General features: G+C 43.4%; 1 protein-coding gene across 1 annotated transcript in view; it reads right to left on the bottom strand.

The window, feature by feature from the left end:
* The window catches only part of SMAD5 (SMAD family member 5), a 50,216-nt gene extending 45,408 nt beyond the window's left edge, over positions 1–4,808 (bottom strand). Inside the window, exon 1 of the mRNA XM_068535932.1 lies at positions 4,683–4,808. The gene's annotated coding sequence lies outside the window, so the exon portion shown is untranslated. The remainder of the gene's footprint in view (positions 1–4,682) is intronic.
* Between the last annotated feature and the right edge of the window lie 12,709 nt (positions 4,809–17,517).

Raw genomic sequence — 17,517 nt, 5'->3', positions numbered from 1 at the left:
ACTCTCACCTAGTCTCTCTCTGTGACCACACAAGTCTCTACTTTTCTATCTCCTACATCCAGACTTCCGTTTCCCAGTTTTTAATCACTCTTTAAACCTCGCCTGCTCCTCTAAGTCCTCTAATTAAGCAGAGCCTGATCTAGATGTATCACTCACCGCCAGAGCCTGCAAGATTTCTGACATTGCTGCCAGATGTGTCTGAGTATACCTGTAGAGGCTTGTAGGCACAGGAATAGACACAGAGCTGGTCAACCTTCATAGTGCTTTCCTTTAAATTATAAAATCATCAAGGGCAGATACCAAATCATTACATTATAGAATGTGTCTCTGGAGTACAAAGTGCTAACTTGTGTACACAACATATATTCCAATGCTTTATGAAGATGTTTTCCAGATACCTCATGTGTACCCCAGAGGTCAAGTCACCTACTCACCTAAGTGGGCAGAATGATGTGAAGAAGGGGAAAGAAAACAAAAGACTAGCTTTGAAAAAGTTCTGCAGCACCCCCCTTTTCCTGGAAATACACAAACCAGAATAACTAGATCTCAACTTATACAGCCTACCAGATAGGATGCTAGGCAAATCCTAACACATCATGAAAACAGAAGTGAACAGAACAAAACTTGCCTTGAAAGTACCAGCCATAGTCTGAGATCATAGTTAAATCTGAAAAGTGTAAAACTGTTCACAGGACTCCAGCTGCTATGCTCAAAGAAAGGTGGGAAGGTGACACTAGTTTTTTTCTTACTATTATTTTCAGTAATAACAAAACAACATACATGGAAACCAAAAAGAAAAATCCAGTTAAATCTCACAACAGATAAGGCCATTTTCAGATTTCCAAAGTATACCAGCCTGTAAACTATATATATATATATATATATATATATATATATATATATATATATATATATATATAAAATAAGCAGAGACTGATGTACCAAAGAATTCAAGAGCAAACCCTATTTACGAAATGTACTTTAACAACCATCTTCCAATAGTGAATTCCAATTATAGTACTGCACACACAGAACCATCTAATAAAGAATTCTTTCTTCTAAAATACTATCACAACCAAGTTAGGGATACAATAAGAAAAGTCACTAAAACCACCTCTCTACTAGAAAGGGAACAAAAATTCCCCAACCTAGGTGCCCAAGGCAAAAAAGTATCAAAACTACAGAGCCTAGAACTAGCTGATTATTTATGAAAAACCTAGTAACTCTGTAATTACACCATCTTTTCAAAGTTGTGAAACAATAAAAGCTGTTAGAATATGAGACTGAAAAACTAGCTGGTCCTAACAACAATCTAGTTTTTAACAATTCTTCAAAGAGAATTTTATATCTTAACCTTCCAAGTAGTAAATGCACCTCTCAGATTCCGAGGTCTAGGTCATGGCAATGAATTGGATAATCCAGCACTAAGAATTTCAATTATTTTTATTCTATTAACTTTGGAAGTAGAAAAGCAAGGTGTAAAAAAACATGGAGAGACTTTGTGAGGTCATTCATCATCATCTTTGGTGGAGAATGCGTACTATCTCTGTGCAGTCTTCTTGGGTCCTACCCTCCCAGATAGTCTTTTCTCCAAAATATCCAGACCGTTAGAAGTAAGAATCATCCCCCAGGCTGTTTATAATATTTCCTTTTATAAGACTGTCCCTAACAAAAGGAAATCTTCTCCAATGTCTTTGACCTTATCAATACACTGGCAAACCCATAGGGTATACGGCACCTGTAACATTTGAAGAAAAGAAACTATTTCAGTTTCTTTTTTGTGCGCAGTATGAAGCACAAAAAAAGAGAGACAAAGAACATAGATCCTCTAGAAGTAAAGCGAACAGGGAAGACTGATAAACCAGGGGAATAAAGGCAGCTATATCCTAAAGAGTACTCAAGTCAGCTATGAAATTCACCCAAATGTGTGGCTCACTGCCTGAATCAACATATACATCTGGTTAATCATAAACACTGGTAAGTCATAAACAAAAAGGGCTTTCTTACTCAAAGACTCTACAAACTACTGGTAACATTAAAATTTACAATTAAACAATATGTGTGAAATAGATTTTTTAAGATAGTATTTCAAGTTACAAAGAAATTAAAAATGTTCGATATTTTACTGCCTAGTCTTCAAAACACTAAGAAGCCAGTATCTTTGATTTGACCAAGTTACAAATCTGTTTTCAGAAGCAAGCGAAAACATACTGCCTCTGCTTAATGCAAGGGACAAAAAAGATCATCAGTGCAAATCATAATGTTTGGGTTCATGATAAAAACAGGAAACAGACAGGCTGCCCAGGTATAATTATGGTTATAGTCTAATGTGCCTTCAGGTTCAGCCAAGAATTAAAACCCAGTGAAGAGGGTAAGCAGAATTTACTTGCCTCTATCTTGCTACAGAAGGCAACTTTTAATAATACTCCCAGCAACATGTTACATAACCAGTCAATCTGATTCAAACCTCATTAGTAACAACATTCTGCCACTGTCTCCCTCTGAAATTAATAACTGACTTTGCCAGAGGGGAAAGAAATGCAACACACATCAATCTACCCATTTTTGTGGCGCCTACCGCAGTGAACCAGACAAGTAGATAATTCCACCAAATCTGCACAGAACCTACAAAAATATTTTATTCTTTTCTCTTCCCGTTCACTGTTCTCTTCTTTCAACTAGATCATATCATACGGATGCATTTAAAATCTAAGAGGAAAGTTAGTTGGGAAGGTTCATCAAACTTTTATTGCCTATTTCAGCTGTGATCGGAAAGGAATGGAAGCATAAATGACAAATTGATTTTATTAACAAAAATAAACGGGTAAAGTTATGCGAGAACAGCAGCTATGTGAAAAGGAAAGGCACACTGACTCAGAGAGCAGCAAGGTAGAGAGGGAAGAACGGAGGATGCTATAGAGACAATTATGCAAAGGTTAAATTTTAAAAATCTAAACATAGTAAATACAACCTTTACGAAGGTTACACTTTGTTAATTTGTTTCTTAAGAATTGTTTCGTATTCTTGAAACCTCTGATTCATCTTAGAGGAAAAAAGTTACCAAAGTAGCAGTAAAAGGAAGAATATAAAATAATTTGTTCAGATCTATAAATAATTCCTATTTACTGAATTTTGAACACACTAATTGCATAAAAATATTCAGATCAATAAATGTTCACATCGTGTCTAGGTACTGTCTTCCCCACAAAACTGGCATCTAGCAGCAACTCTAAACTGCTTGGAAAGTTACTAATCTATTGGGATTAAGGTTTTCAACCTTTCAGCTTTCAAATTAAAGTTAAAAACTAATTCATTCTGGGCAATTCGGGTACTCTAATTTAAGGAAATTTAACTACTCCCGTTTAAAAACAGAATTTAAAAAAGAATTTAAAAAACAGCAACTCAAGTACCCCTTTCTCTCAACTTCTGTGAGGCCAACCCACAACCTTCCACCTATCCAGTCTTCGTTGTTAGATAAGAACACTTTTGGTGGTGCTAGGCAACAGGCATGATGTGACAAACCCAACCAGACTTCAAAACTTTTTCCACAGAAAGATAAGGTAAACAAGATACACTGAGTACCACACCCATATAAACGCACAGGCAGCCAGGAATGCTTCCCCCGGCCCCCCAGTCTCTCTCTAGACCTCCAGCTGGTCAGGAAACAATGTCTCTACAATCAAGATAGAGATCTGGCCCAGGGTGTTCAGGCATTCCTCACGTCTAGGCTGGCCTACAGCTCCACTCTCCAATGCCATCCAAACCAGAATTGGAACATTTTGTTAGGAAGCGGGCAAACGTCCAAATAACCGACTATCCTCGCCCCAGTTCTTTTTGCGACCAAAATCTGTTTTGGCTACTGAGCATGCTCCGACTTAAGACAGGCGCCACATGGGAGTTTTCAAAGCTTAGGCTCCAAACTCCACGTAATAACAGCAGCTGAAAGGGGAAGGCAGGAAAGAGGGAGGGGGAGGGGGACAGACCGGAATATGAGTACAGACACTGAAGTGAAGGACCCCGGTAGGGGGTGAATATGGTGAAGGCAAACAGACCTTGCTAGTCGTTTTCCTTGCCGCTAAAGTTTACATAAAGTAGAAGAAATCTTTGCAATGATGAAAACTGGCATGGCAAGTGGCAGAAACCGGGTCTAACTACCAGCTGAGCGCAGCAGCAGGTCACAACTGCCCAGAGTGTAATTTCCACCGATAAGCGTAGATCCTTATCATTGAAACACAAAGCGACGGCGGCACGGATTCATCAAGCCACTGGACGGCTTTGCAGTGTAGCCGACCGGGCTGCTCGGCCGAGCTGCAATCCTACCAGGGGTGTGTACTGAGGGTGGCGCTTGGATGAGGGAGAACAAACCGCTCCTCCGGACAGAAGGGGGGCCGGGGATCCCCGCGAGGGCGTCCCGAACACCTCCCACCACAGTCCGGGGACGCCCCGGGGCAGGCGAGGCCTCCACAGCCAGACGGGCCGCACCATCGCCGCCTGCCTGGACCCCGGCAGGCCGGGACTCGGCCTACCTCCCGCCCCTCAGGCCCGGGTGGTTTCCGCTCCGCCCGCGCCCGCACGCCCCCGCCTCGGCCCGTGTCCGGCCGCTAGGGCAGAGCCGCGTCCGGGCAGAGCCTGCAACCCCGGTCCCGCTCGCCCGCCCCTCCCGAGACCCCACGTTCACTCACGGGCCGGCGGCGCGCGCTCTCCCGGCGCCGTAGCTGCGCTTCCCCACAGCGCAACTTTATTAGCAGCTCGGCCGCGGGACACGCGCACGGCGCCCGCTCGCCCAGGACCCGGATGAAGGAGGGAAGGAGCCGGGGAGGACGCCGCGGGGTCGGCGCATGCGCGCAAGCCGCCGAGTGACCGCTGTGGGACCCACCGAGGGAAGGGCCTCCTCGCTACAGCGGCTGAAGGAAGCCACCGCGCTTGGCTCGGCGCCCGCAATCTCTGGCTTCCGATCTGCCGGAGGCTTCTCTCGTCCATGGCTAGGCCCAGGAATGGCAGTCGGCTAGTTCCCACCGTCCCGATAGCCACTAGTAGTCTCCACTAACCAAATCAACTCACATTATAATAAAATAATTGTCCTCGACATGGACAGTTGGAGATTTTCCCAGTCACGTATGAAGTGTAAATAAAAACATCTTCGGATACAACTTTGCTACTCTTAATGATTTGTAATATAAATCTGAGAGAAGAGAGTCCTCTTTCTGTGAAAAAGTAGCTTCAAAACAAGCTTCTGAACATCTTACAGCTTCTTACTGGATGCCCTAAGCCCCCTCCCACGTGGAAATCTTGGAACCTCTACCATCCCCCACCGCTCTTGCAGTGCCAGACCTTGTAGCTCCCTGAAGTAGGCCTGCCCATGTACTGACACCCCAGTAGTTCAAGATAACACCGTCCTGGCCAGGTGGGGACACTGAGGTGTACAGAGGCCATCCATAGACTGATGTCCCTCCACTCCATCTCTGGGGGCAAGAGCCTAATTCTCTTTTTGTAGTTACTGGGGCTCTTCTCAATGCTCTCCCCCCTCCCCAATTCCCCAAAGTGTCAGCGTTTCCCAGAAAAGGATAATAGTACCATCTAGGGCACCCAATTCAGAGAGTACTAGTGAAGAAAAACTTTAAAATAATTTTGTTTTTATTTTAAAAGTTCAATCCTGGTTTTCCAATATTCCACTGTAGTTTTACTTTTGAAATAAATTAATCTAAATAAAAATCAAAATTGGAGTCATTTTCAAATCCTCTCTCTCATTCCCTAAACCGAACTATCACGAAATCTTAGCAACGCCATGTTCAAAATATATCCCAAATCTGACCACTGCTCACTGCCTCTAGTGCCACCAACGTGGCCTGAGCCAGGGTCATCTCCCCTGAAACAAATGGGAATCTGCTATTTTGCTCCAGACTTTAGCGGTTCGTTGCCACAGTGAAGAGGTGTGGTGAATGTTGTCCAAGTCTCTGCATTAAGGGTAGTCATCTCAGATAGGGACAGAGGCCTGGTAAGGGAGTATAGTGGGCCAGGGTGGGGAAACTGAGAGGGCAGCTGCTATTTCACTCCAGCCAAATGTCACCATGGGGAAATGTGGGAATAAGGACCCAGTGTTGGCAGATCTTCTGATTTTTCAAAAACAGCTGGAAATCCAGATTTTAATACAAAAATCTCAGTTTTACATGTTTAGCAACTTCTTTCATTCTTTCACTCTTTTTTCTTTCTTAGACATTCAAGAGGCCAACCCTGTACAAGCCAAGTAAAACAAATCCATGGTCCCAATTTAGCCTGCTGGCCATCAGTTTGCAATCTCAGGTCTACGTCTTAAAACTCTTTACTACATCATAAACTTTGTGAAAGTAAAGTCTGTGTACTTTAACTCTTTGTCACACTCACTGATTATTTGTTGTTAATTCAGAAGTTTCCAGCCCTTGAAAGGCACATATTTCTGGAGCCTGCATGGCTTTACAACTCCCAAAAGTGCCCATAACCCTGCCTTGGAGGATGCCTTATTTTTTTTTTTTTTTCCCAGAACTGTTTGCAGAGAGCTTTGTTGAACATTATAACACATAAAAATTTGGTTTAAATATTTTGTATGCTTCAGCCACTCCTCCCTTCAAACAGCCAGTAAAATCCTTCCCAAAACAAACTGTTTGCTGTCTTGCAGTCACTGCACCCACATATGGAGAGAACAATTTGTAATTACGGGATTCCTTTTGACAATCACATGTTGATCTCAAAGCCAACAGTTTTGCTTCCTGAACTGTGTGTACAAATACTGATCAGATCAACCAGAGACACCAACTTCTCCAAGTTGCTGTGTAGGCTCAGCTTAGGTCTTATATCGGAAGAGATGATAACATAGAAGACAGGAAGGGAAACTCCTTCCAAAGGACTGAGACATTACCCAGGCCTCAAAGGGCATAAAAAAATCAGACAGCTCATTAAAGATCTGTATAGTGAAAAAGATTATCAAACAGCAAATGAACAGGCCTGTCAGAGCCATAGGAAAGGAGTAAGGAAGTCCCTGTTTTGGGCAATCAGATGGGATCTAAAAGCAAATGTAGAACAGGATGACCTGAACAGATACATATAGTTAGTGGGGCATCAAAATAGACAAACTGCTTTTTCAGTTTAGCATTCTCCTGATCAGAAAGATCAAACAGAAGCAGCTTCAGTACTCAATTTTATATTACTTACAGAGAAACTTAATTCTGGATAATTTAGGCCAATGCTTCTCAAGCAGGGGTGACTGTGGCCCCCAGGGAACATATGACAATATTTGAAAACAATCTTGGTTGTCACATCTAGGAGGGTGGTGCTAGTGACATCTACTGGGTAGAGGCTAAACGTTCTATGATACACAGGACAGCCTCCTTCTACCAAGAATTATCCAGCCCAGAATATCAATCGTGCTGAGGTTCACAAACCCTGATTTAAGCCCGAAACAGTTTCCCTCTAGTTGAGTTGATGTTTAGGGAGAAAATGAGCCCTTTCTTTGAATTTTTCCAATAATTGTGTTATTTATTCATTTGATATAAAGAACCAGCCTAAATGTTTGGTCGATGACCTACTCCCACCATGAATTTTGCAGATCCAATATGGAGATAATTTTCAGGAAATGTGGGAGCATATGTGGAACAAGAAGAACTGGAATAATTAACTCAGTCTTTCCATATTTTAAAACTTTTATCTTTAAATGTAGGGTAATTGAGGCGAATTGGGTTTGGTTTCCATATATTTAATATAGATCTCAATCAGACCCTTTGCTATAACTCAGAAGATTCTCCCTAAATGACCAGTGCACACCCAGTAGTAGAAGTGGAAGAATGTGGTGATGTTCAGATGGGTCACCCAGTGTAGAAGTATCAGTGAATGACATCACGGAGATCCATAAAGGGTCCTGGTAGCCGCCTAAGAGACCTCTCACTTCCTCACACAGTCGTGGCAAGTGGACATCAAAGGAAGAAATGTCTAAGTTTGTGTGACTCCTCTGGACATTGTCCAGGAAACAATAAAGCCTCCTTTCCAAGTTCTGAAAATTCTATGCTCTTCAACTGAAAAACTAGCCCCACCCCACGTCCTTAATATTGGAAATGGTGCAGAAGGCAGAGCTAAACTTAGAAAAGTTATGAGAAGAGTGAAGTCCCAAAGAAATGATCTGCAAAGACATACCACATGATCCCAGAGAGAAGAAAATCATGTTACAATTTTCAAAAGAAACTTCACGTTAGTTTTTAACAGAATGAGCCAAGGTTCTGTGCCAACCAGAGAATACACTAAAGTGACTTTATCCAATATTTGACAGGATTTTTTTCCAGTAAAATTTGAGTGTCCTGGTGTGAAATGATCCCTTAATAGTCCACAGATACTTTATTTTCACAACACAGAACTTGAGAATCTTAATGTATCGAAAAAAGGAAAAGTAAAGTAAAAGAGTAACAGCTGTCTCCTCTGGAAGCACAGGAATCTTGGGGCCAGAGACTCCTTGAAGCTTCAGGGAAAGACCTCAGAGGCTCCAGGAGCCCTCATGGAATGAACATGCACGTTTCTGTATATATACCTATGTACAAATTTTCTGCAGAAAAGGTCTGTAACTTTCATCAGATTTTCAAAAGTTTTCCTGGCCTCCAAATGTCTGCAGATGCCTAAAGCAGTGGTTACTTTACATGTGGTGTAAATTTAATGTGTCCATTTTAAGTTATCCTTTCTTCTCTCTTTTTCAGAGCAACATAATTGGGAGATTCCTCTCTAGGGAAGGCTGCTTCATGTAGAGAGTAGGAACCCGCTTACCCGTCTCCAGCCATCTGCTACATTAAAGAAGGCCTGCTATGGCTGGAATCCAAAACACAAAATTAAAAGGGTTGCATGCACCCAGAGTCATAAAACAAAGAGGCTTTCTAAAGCAAGACTTGGAGTGAACGCTCATTTCTTCCTGACTTAAACAGCATCTGTTCCTCCTGATGGCAAACACCCTCTGAGTTAACTCAACTGACCTCCCCGGTTCTACATTCTCAGTTTTCATCCTCAGACACATAGTCTCTGATGAGCCAAACCACATGTGCACTCCGCTGCAAATCCAGAGGAGCAGGTGAAAATCTGGAAGTGTTGTGGAACTGGGGAGAGGGGAAGGAGACAGAAACTTCTCGTTCTCCATGATGCCCTTTAACTAGATAAAATCGTAGTGGTGAGCATTCCAAATCTAGACTTCCTGGTTTGAACATAGACTCTCTTGCTTACTACGTGTGTGACCTTGAACAAGTTTCTTACCCAATCTGTGCCTCGGCCTTGGCATCTGTAAAATGCGGTAACAGTAAAATTAACTTAATAGAATTATTATTTGGATTAAATGAATAGAGACTTGTTAGGGACTTAGAACAGTGCCTGGCACATAGTAAGTGATATTTAATTGCTTGTTTTAAAAATATATATTTTCATACAGATGGCCAAAAACACAGGAAAAGACGCCTAACATCACTGTTATTAGAGAAATGCAAATCAAAACTACAATGAGGTATCACCTCACACCGGTCAGAATGGCCATCATCAAAAAGTCTACAAACAATAAACGCTGGAGAGGGTGTGGAGAAAAGGGAACCCTCTTGCACTGTTGGTGGGAATGTAAATTGATACAGCCACTATGGAGAACAGTATGGAGGTTCCTTAAAAAACTAAAACTAGAATTACCATATGACCCAGCAATCCCATTACTGGGCATATACCCAGAGAAAACCGTAATTCAAAAAGACACATGCACCACAATGTTCACTGCAGCACTATTTAAAATGGCCAGGTCACGGAAGCAACCTAAGTGCCCTTAAACCTAAATGCTCTTAACATCTCCGCTGAGCTACAGTAGTTGTGGATTTTGTCTGCCTGCCATACTCTCCAATCCACTTTCTCCTGCTTCCTTTGTGGTACCATTTCCTTTCTATTTTAACCACAGGACCAGACACCCTACCCCAGAGGTGGGTACATGGCCCAGGAGGGTTACCATAGTTCCCCGCTAGCCAGGCCACTGTGACTGGTTCATAGATGAGCATATGACTCAAGCAAAGTAACAAGTGTCATCTCTTAGACTGATGTATGGATATTGAGAGAGAGAAGCTTTCGTTTTTACTGTCACCCTTGCTAAGCTAAGGGTGATCCTGAGGCTACCAGGGGCCATCTTGCCACCATGTAGAGGGAGTTTGCTTGAAAATGAGGCCAAAAGAGAGAATCAGAGCTGAGATAGAGAGAAGACAAAGCCCTGACAAAGTCCCTTCATCTGGCTGTTCCTGAAGCTCTACAGATCTCCTTGACACTTCCCAATCACATTACCCCTATACATTCTGCTTTAGTTTAAGCTAGTTATGTGTCTGCCACTTGTAACATCTGCCCTTGGCAGTATAACTGGATTTATCAGGTCCAAATGTAACTCCTGATATTTGTCATTCTTCCTCCCCAACCTGGTCCTTCTCCAATCTTTGCCATATCAATGAATAGCTCTATCCACATAGTTGCTCATACCTGGCGGTCATCTGTGATAGACTGGATTATTGTTCTAAAACGTCACTCCCTCCTTGTTGTGGAAGGAGTACACACTATACATCCATACCATTTGCCATGTGACTTTGCCATAACTTCCTCTAGAAAAGGTGGCGTATACTTCTTTGCCTCTTTGATGTTGACTTTGGCCATGTTGACTTTGGACAGTAGACATGACATGAACATAAATCTTTAGGTGTGCTTGGTAATTTGGCTTGGTCTTTTGTGCTTTTGCCATCTACCATTAGAAGAATAGACCTAAGGTAGGCATTGGTCCAAGGAGGGTGAAAATACACAAAGAGCAGAGCTGATCCCAACCCACAGCTTGGAGCCTAGCTCGACAGACCTGCAGCCTGAAGCTCGCTACCTAAGCTGATTCACAGACCCATAAGTGGGAAAAAAAATGTTTGTTATGGTATACAACTGATATTCTGGGGTTGTTTGGTATGCTGTAATAACCAACTAAAACATTCTTTGCTTATCCCTATCTCTCACCCTCATTTATTTATTCATTTGTTAACTCCTTCTTTTAATAATGTGACAGATGTTTATTGAATGCCCATTAGGCATCAAGCATAATTTTGGGCACCAGGAAAAAGACATTAAACAAAACAGACAAAAATCCCGGCTCTCATAGAGTAAACAGATAATTTTTTAAAATATGAAAACAAGTAAAATTTGGCATATCACGTGGTAATGAGCGCTCGGTAGAAAAATAAAACCACGAATGGGAGTTGGGGGCCAGAGTGCTGGGATAAGGAAGAGCAACGGCTGCTGTTTGGATGGAGTAATCAGGCTTAAATCAGGTTGCCCTTCTACTTCCACTCCAGCATCAGGCCTCGTCAGTTCAACCTTCAAGCCATACCTTAAATCTATCTACTTCTTTCCACGTCTACCAGCCACCAATAGTCAGGTCCACGTCCTAGTCCAGGTCACTATCATTTCTCACCTGGACTATCATCTGCTTCTACTCAGCCTTGCTCCAATCCCTTGATCACCCAACAGATACCACATGCTGAAAATGTAAATGAGGTTATGGTAACTCTCAAAGTAAAGGTCCTCAAGGTCTTCCCATTGCATTTAGGATAAACCCTCTACCACGGCCCCACCCCGAGTGATGTGGTCCCTGCCATTGCCAACACTCTCACATGTACCTTGCCCACACTGGCCTTCTTTCTGTTCTTCACACGCCACAAGCTACTCCCCAACTTAAGGCTTTATACCTGTGCTTCCCTCTGCTTGTTCTCGCCCTCTACCTTGGTAACGTCTGCAATGCCCTGCCCACCACTCCTCGCCTGTCTCACTCCTTCTCACCAACCCAAGTCTCAGCTTAAAGGTCCCTTCCTTACAAAAGCTTTCTCTGCCACTCCGCTCCACCTGCCCCTCCACCCCTGTGTACACTGCCAGAGCATCCAGCTCTTTCCCTCATGGGTCTCCCTTCTCACATGTCATGACTTGATCAAAGTTTATGTTCCCCACTGGAGTTAAGCTCCTCTTCACAACTGGATCCTCAACACTTAGATCAGGGCCTGGAGTGCTATAGGCCCTCAATAAACAGTCATTGGATTTTCTCCTTCAATTTTGGTTTTACATTTACTCCTAGTAAAATCACTTTGTTTGCATTTAATTTTTTAAAATTTCCTAATCAAATTTTAACATGTAATAGGGTGTCATTCCCCCCACCTCCCAAGCAAAAACTCAGCCCTTAGATTTAGGATTCATTCATGCATTTATTCATTCAACCTAAATATTTATGTACTACCTACTATGTCTCTGGCACTGGGCCAAGTACTGGGACTACAAAGGTGAAGTGATATTTTCTCTGCCCTGGTGAAGTGAAGTTCACAGTCTCCAGGGGGAATGTTTGGTTGTCTTCTATCTTCAAGATCCTTGAACATTTGATGGAAAAATCAGAAACTAGAAAATCAAAATCTGTCATTTCAAAGCTGTAAGCCCAAGTATTTACAATGGAGGAGATTTTTCATACTTTGAGGATCTCTTCTTTTGTAAAAAGCACCCCACATATCATAGACCATTCAATCAGGAAAATGAAAAACAAAGACCCTTTTCTGAAATGGAGTTTTTAGTGCTAAAGGGTTAAACTATTCAGTTTGATCATTTAAAAGGCTGTTACAGAGTTGCATCCCTCTAGACTACATCTCCTGAAATGTTTCATTGCTAAGTATGGATTTTTAAAAAAATACTTTAAAGTTTTTTTAAAATATTGCATGTTTTTTAGAAAAATTCAAATTCTAGAGAAAAGACAAAAAAAAGTAAGTTACTTGAAATCACACAAACAGAAATAACCATCGTTAATCAGTTGATGGAAAATCTTGCCAGACATCTCTTCATGTGTACAATAATAGCTAATATTGATCAAACACATACTTTATGCTAAGTACAGAACAGTGTGCTTTATATATTAAATACCACAGAAAATTTACAATGTAGTTACTATTGCTAACACCATCATCCTACTTTTTCTCAATGAAATAACTAAGGCACAAGCCATTAAGTAACTAGCTGTTGTGAACGCACATCTTTCTACAGTCTGCTTGGGGTTATAACTCCCGGAAATGTTTCTGACTCCACCTCGGAGGGTGTCATTTTTAAGCACTGATGTTTGCAAAAATGTTTTGCTGATCATTGAAAGATATAACAGAATCTGGCTGAAATATTCTGTACCTAGGCCCCAATCCTCACTCTGTGCATTTTATAAAATCTTGCACTCTCTGCTTTCCACGACCCTGTGTCTTCTGACTCCTCCCACCAAGCCCCTGTACCACCCGCCTTTCCCGTCACTAAGCTGGTCTCTGCTGTCCCCACTCCCTCCAACACACCATCACATTCCCATCAACACACTCCTGCTTTCACAGTAACCTCTGTAGGGAATGGCCCCTCCGACACCCTGTCCTACCTTTCCTTCCCAGGCCAACTTAATTGCTTCCTTCAGGAGGCCTGCTTGGTCCTCCTGATCTCTCACGGGTCTTCACGTGATTCTTTTTTTTTTTTTTTTAACATCTTTATTGGAGTATAATTGCTTTGCAATGTTGTGTTAGTTTCTGCTGTAAAACAAAGCGAATCAGCTATATATATACATATATCCCCACATCTCCTCCCTCTGGCATCTTCCTCCCACCCTCCCTATCCCAAAGACGCAGACATAGAGAATGGACTTCATGTGATTCTTGACCCTATGAGAGGTTCATAAGAAGGAAGAGATATACAATGTAGAGATGGTGGGAGGTGAGAGGTTTCACAACCACTTTACAATAAGGAAATGGAGACTCAGAGAAGTGAAGTCAACGTCTGAGTTCATACAGATTGTTCGTAATGATACTAGAATTCAAATCCAGGTGTGTCTAACACCCAAAATCCTTCTCTAACTACTATGCACGCTGCCTGCTCTCTTGACTCACCGGCATTGAAGTATTCTTAACTTTTGCACTCCAACAAAATGGTTCTTGTGACTCATGATAATAGTCAGGGAATCACAATACTCTCTGAACTGAGCTGGAAAACAATCTCAGTTACTAAATAAAAGAATGAATGAACAAATAAATAAATAAACGTGTGGATGAACACAAATGCAATTTCTAAATGTGTGTCATTTGGTGACGGTGAAGTCACACAGAGCAAGTAGGCCATAAAACTCTGTGTTTATTCTAACAGTCAGGTAAGGGCCCTGAAGGAACAAGCTCAAAAGGCCCTGAGTGAATGGAGTTACTGTTCCAACATGTTTATCTTGAAGTGTAGTGAAACCTATTAATTCTATTTGTATAGTGACTAATGCCTCTGTGGATGTATCATTTACAATATGGTGGCATTACTAATGTGCCACATTAAAGGTGATTTGAACTGATGAATCAAATCAGTTAAGCTCCTCTAAGCCAACTCTGGCTACCCGAAGTCATGCGGTGTAATGTTTCCATTGCAGAGAGGCGCTGTGCTAAGTGGTCCGGGGGGTTGATCTCATCTGTGTTGCTTCCACAAACCTGTTTTGGTAAGAGTGCTATCGCACTGTGTGCTAAAAACCAGAGTTCAAACGATTTAAAAATGAGGTAAGAAGTCAACCAAGTCGCCTGCCTTGAATGTGTCATGGATGGAGTAGTGGGAGCCCCCTGCCAGGTCATTCTGCCAAAAATGCATTGTCTGAGCTCCAGTGTGGTCCTGGCTAGGATGTCTCTGGGGTCTGAGCAAAAACCATCTGGGAATGCTTCCGGTTTTCAGGACCACAGGAAAGGAGTCCACTTGTCATACAGGTTAAAATATTTCTCTCTTTTGCTTATGATTGCTGGATGAGTTTCTATTATATGCCAGGCACTATAATGGTAAGGAAAAGGTCCCAAACATTCCTCTATTTTTTTCATGAAAAATAAGGATATTTGGAGATAAAGATATCAGTGGAAAAGAATACTCACCTCTCTCCTTGAACCTCCCTCCCTATCTCTTCCTTCAGTCAGTTGTCTATTCTGATCTCTGGCTTCAGGATTGAAACCTACTTTCTGATCCATTTATTCACTCAACAAACAGTTGTGGAGGGCTCACTATGTACCAGGCCTCGGACCAGATGCTGGGAATGCCTTAGAGAGCAAAACTAGGCAGGGCCCCTGCTCACAGGGACCGCAAACAAGCCAGGACAGCAGGCGTAAATGGCTCCCCTTCCAGTCTGCCTAACTAAGATGGACCCAAAACACCCTTTTATTCTTTTGATCAGCACTGCCTGAGCTAAACTTTTTTTTTTTTTTAATTTATTTTTGGCTGCATTGGGTCTTTGTTGATGCGCGCAGGCTTTCTCTAGCTGGAGCAAGCGGGGACTACTCTTCGTTGCGGTGCGCGGGCTTCTCATTGCGGTGGCTTCTCTTGCTGCGGAGCATGGACCCCAGGCGCGTGGGCTTCAGTAGTTGAAGCACACGGGCTCAGTAGTTGTGGCTTGTGGGCTCAGTTGCTCTGCGGCATGTGGGATCTTCCCGGACCAGGGATCGAACCCGTGTCCCCTGCATTGGCAGGTAGATTCTTAACCACTGCATCACCAGGGAAGTCCTGCCTGAGCTAAACTTTTAAACTGCAAATTTTTTTCCTCCCTCTACGCATCTCATCATCACACATCTGGAATTCATTTTATAGGTCTATAAGCAACCTCACGGACATAGATACACTCACATCTTGCTTGCTTTTTTGGTTTTTGTAACACTGACATAACCGCAAACAAATTGGAGTAACTAAGGCACCCAGATACCCAGGCACCCACACCTGCATTGACTCCTGAAAAAGCTTCAGCACCTGGGGAGCTGGCGATTACCACTGACTCACAAACAGGCCATGTCTTCACCGGGCTGTGATACGTCACCTCAAGGACCCTAACAGTTCTGGAACTACTAGGACGCCATGAACAATTGGAGCAGCAGGCTAATGTGCCACAGCTACATGAGCATATCGGGAAGAAAAGACACTGGACACAGGTCTTTGTGCTGCGTGGTCCCTAGCTGCTTGCTGTAGAGACTCCTAACAGCCTTAAGAAGTAACTAAAGAAGTCCTTTTTTTTTTTTTCTGCTCAGCACACTATGAGGACAAACACACAGAGAAACCCATTCCTCATCCACACTAGGATTGTTCTTACTCCTTAAAATGGAAAGGAAGGGATGGACATGAATCACTGGTGGTAAAGGAGGCATATTGCAAGGCTATGGGGCAGCGCAGTGTGGCAGGGATGTGGTTTCCTCAGCCACAAAGTCACTCTGTTCCCAGGGCTACCAAGGCTGGGTTAGCCAGCAGTCTTCTAGAACAATAGCTCAGGGCATGGCTGGGGCTTGAGCCAGCCCTGGAGTGACCCTCCATTACTTTTTTCACTTTTCCAGAATTCCTGGTAGTTAGACTTCTCAAGAGAAACTCCCAAGTCTGCCATCACCCAAAATGAATTCTACTGGGTATAATTTCATGCCAATCCTCCTCAAAAAGTATTGGCTTCTCCACATCCAGCTCATTTGCCATTTGGCAGGGGCGTCAGACCTCATCTGGGCAACCGTAGCCAGAGCTATAAGGCTGCTTCCACTCAAGCCACAGGGCACAAGTCACAACGACCTCTCCAGGAATGAAGTGGCTCGGGCCACTTTCCTGACAAGTTGCTGTGGGCATGGCAGACACCCTGGGCTCCCTGGACTCCACCACTGCCAACCCAGCATGCAAAGTAAGCGCCAGGGGATCTGCTTGGTACAGACAGCTTCCTCCATAAAAGACATCCATTGGTCCATTTATCCATCCAAGCATTCATCAGACTTTTACTGATAGCCTACTATGCAACAGGCTTTGTGACAGATGCCACACACGGTGACCAAAAACAGACCAGTCCCTGCCCACAAGGATTGTATGAACTAGTAGGAGAGACAGGTATCGATCAAATAACCATGCTGCATAAAAAGGAACAAGGGCCAAGGAGCACACGGAACCAGGGGGCAGGGAAGGCTGCTCTGACAAAATGGTGCTTGAGCTGAGATCTGAAGGATGAACAAGAGGCGGTTAAGTGAGGGTGAAGGTCAGGTGGGGATGAGTCAGGGGAAAGCCTTCTAGGCAGAGGAGGGAACAGCGTGTGTGAAGACCCCATGTACAGAAGGAGTGTGGTGGTAACAATGAGAAACTGAGAGAAGACCAACGTTGGACAGAGAAAGCCAGTGGGGCTGGTCCTGGAGAGGTGGGCAGGACAACCCAGGGCTTTGTAGGCCGTGGCTGGCATTTGGCATTATCCTAACGTGCTCCACATGTCAGAGCTGCGCCTTAGGCGGTTGCCTTCCCCGAGAAGAGACAGGGCTACTGAGTGAGGGGAAGGAGAAGGGAAGCTGGGGTTATTCGAAGGACAAGCTCTCTACCAACATTTCAGGACTGTGACTTCTGTCCCACCTGTGGCTTCTATCCAAGGCCAGCCCAGACCCACACCAGCTGGCACTCCTGGGGCTTTGTACCACCTTCCTGTTGTGGCCCCATAACTGTATGGGCTGTGTCTCAGCCCCC

The sequence above is a fragment of the Eschrichtius robustus genome, chromosome 2 (genome assembly GCF_028021215.1).
Source record: "Eschrichtius robustus isolate mEscRob2 chromosome 2, mEscRob2.pri, whole genome shotgun sequence".
Lineage (NCBI taxonomy): Eukaryota > Metazoa > Chordata > Mammalia > Artiodactyla > Eschrichtiidae > Eschrichtius > Eschrichtius robustus.
This window is presented reverse-complemented; position numbering and strand designations above follow the sequence as displayed.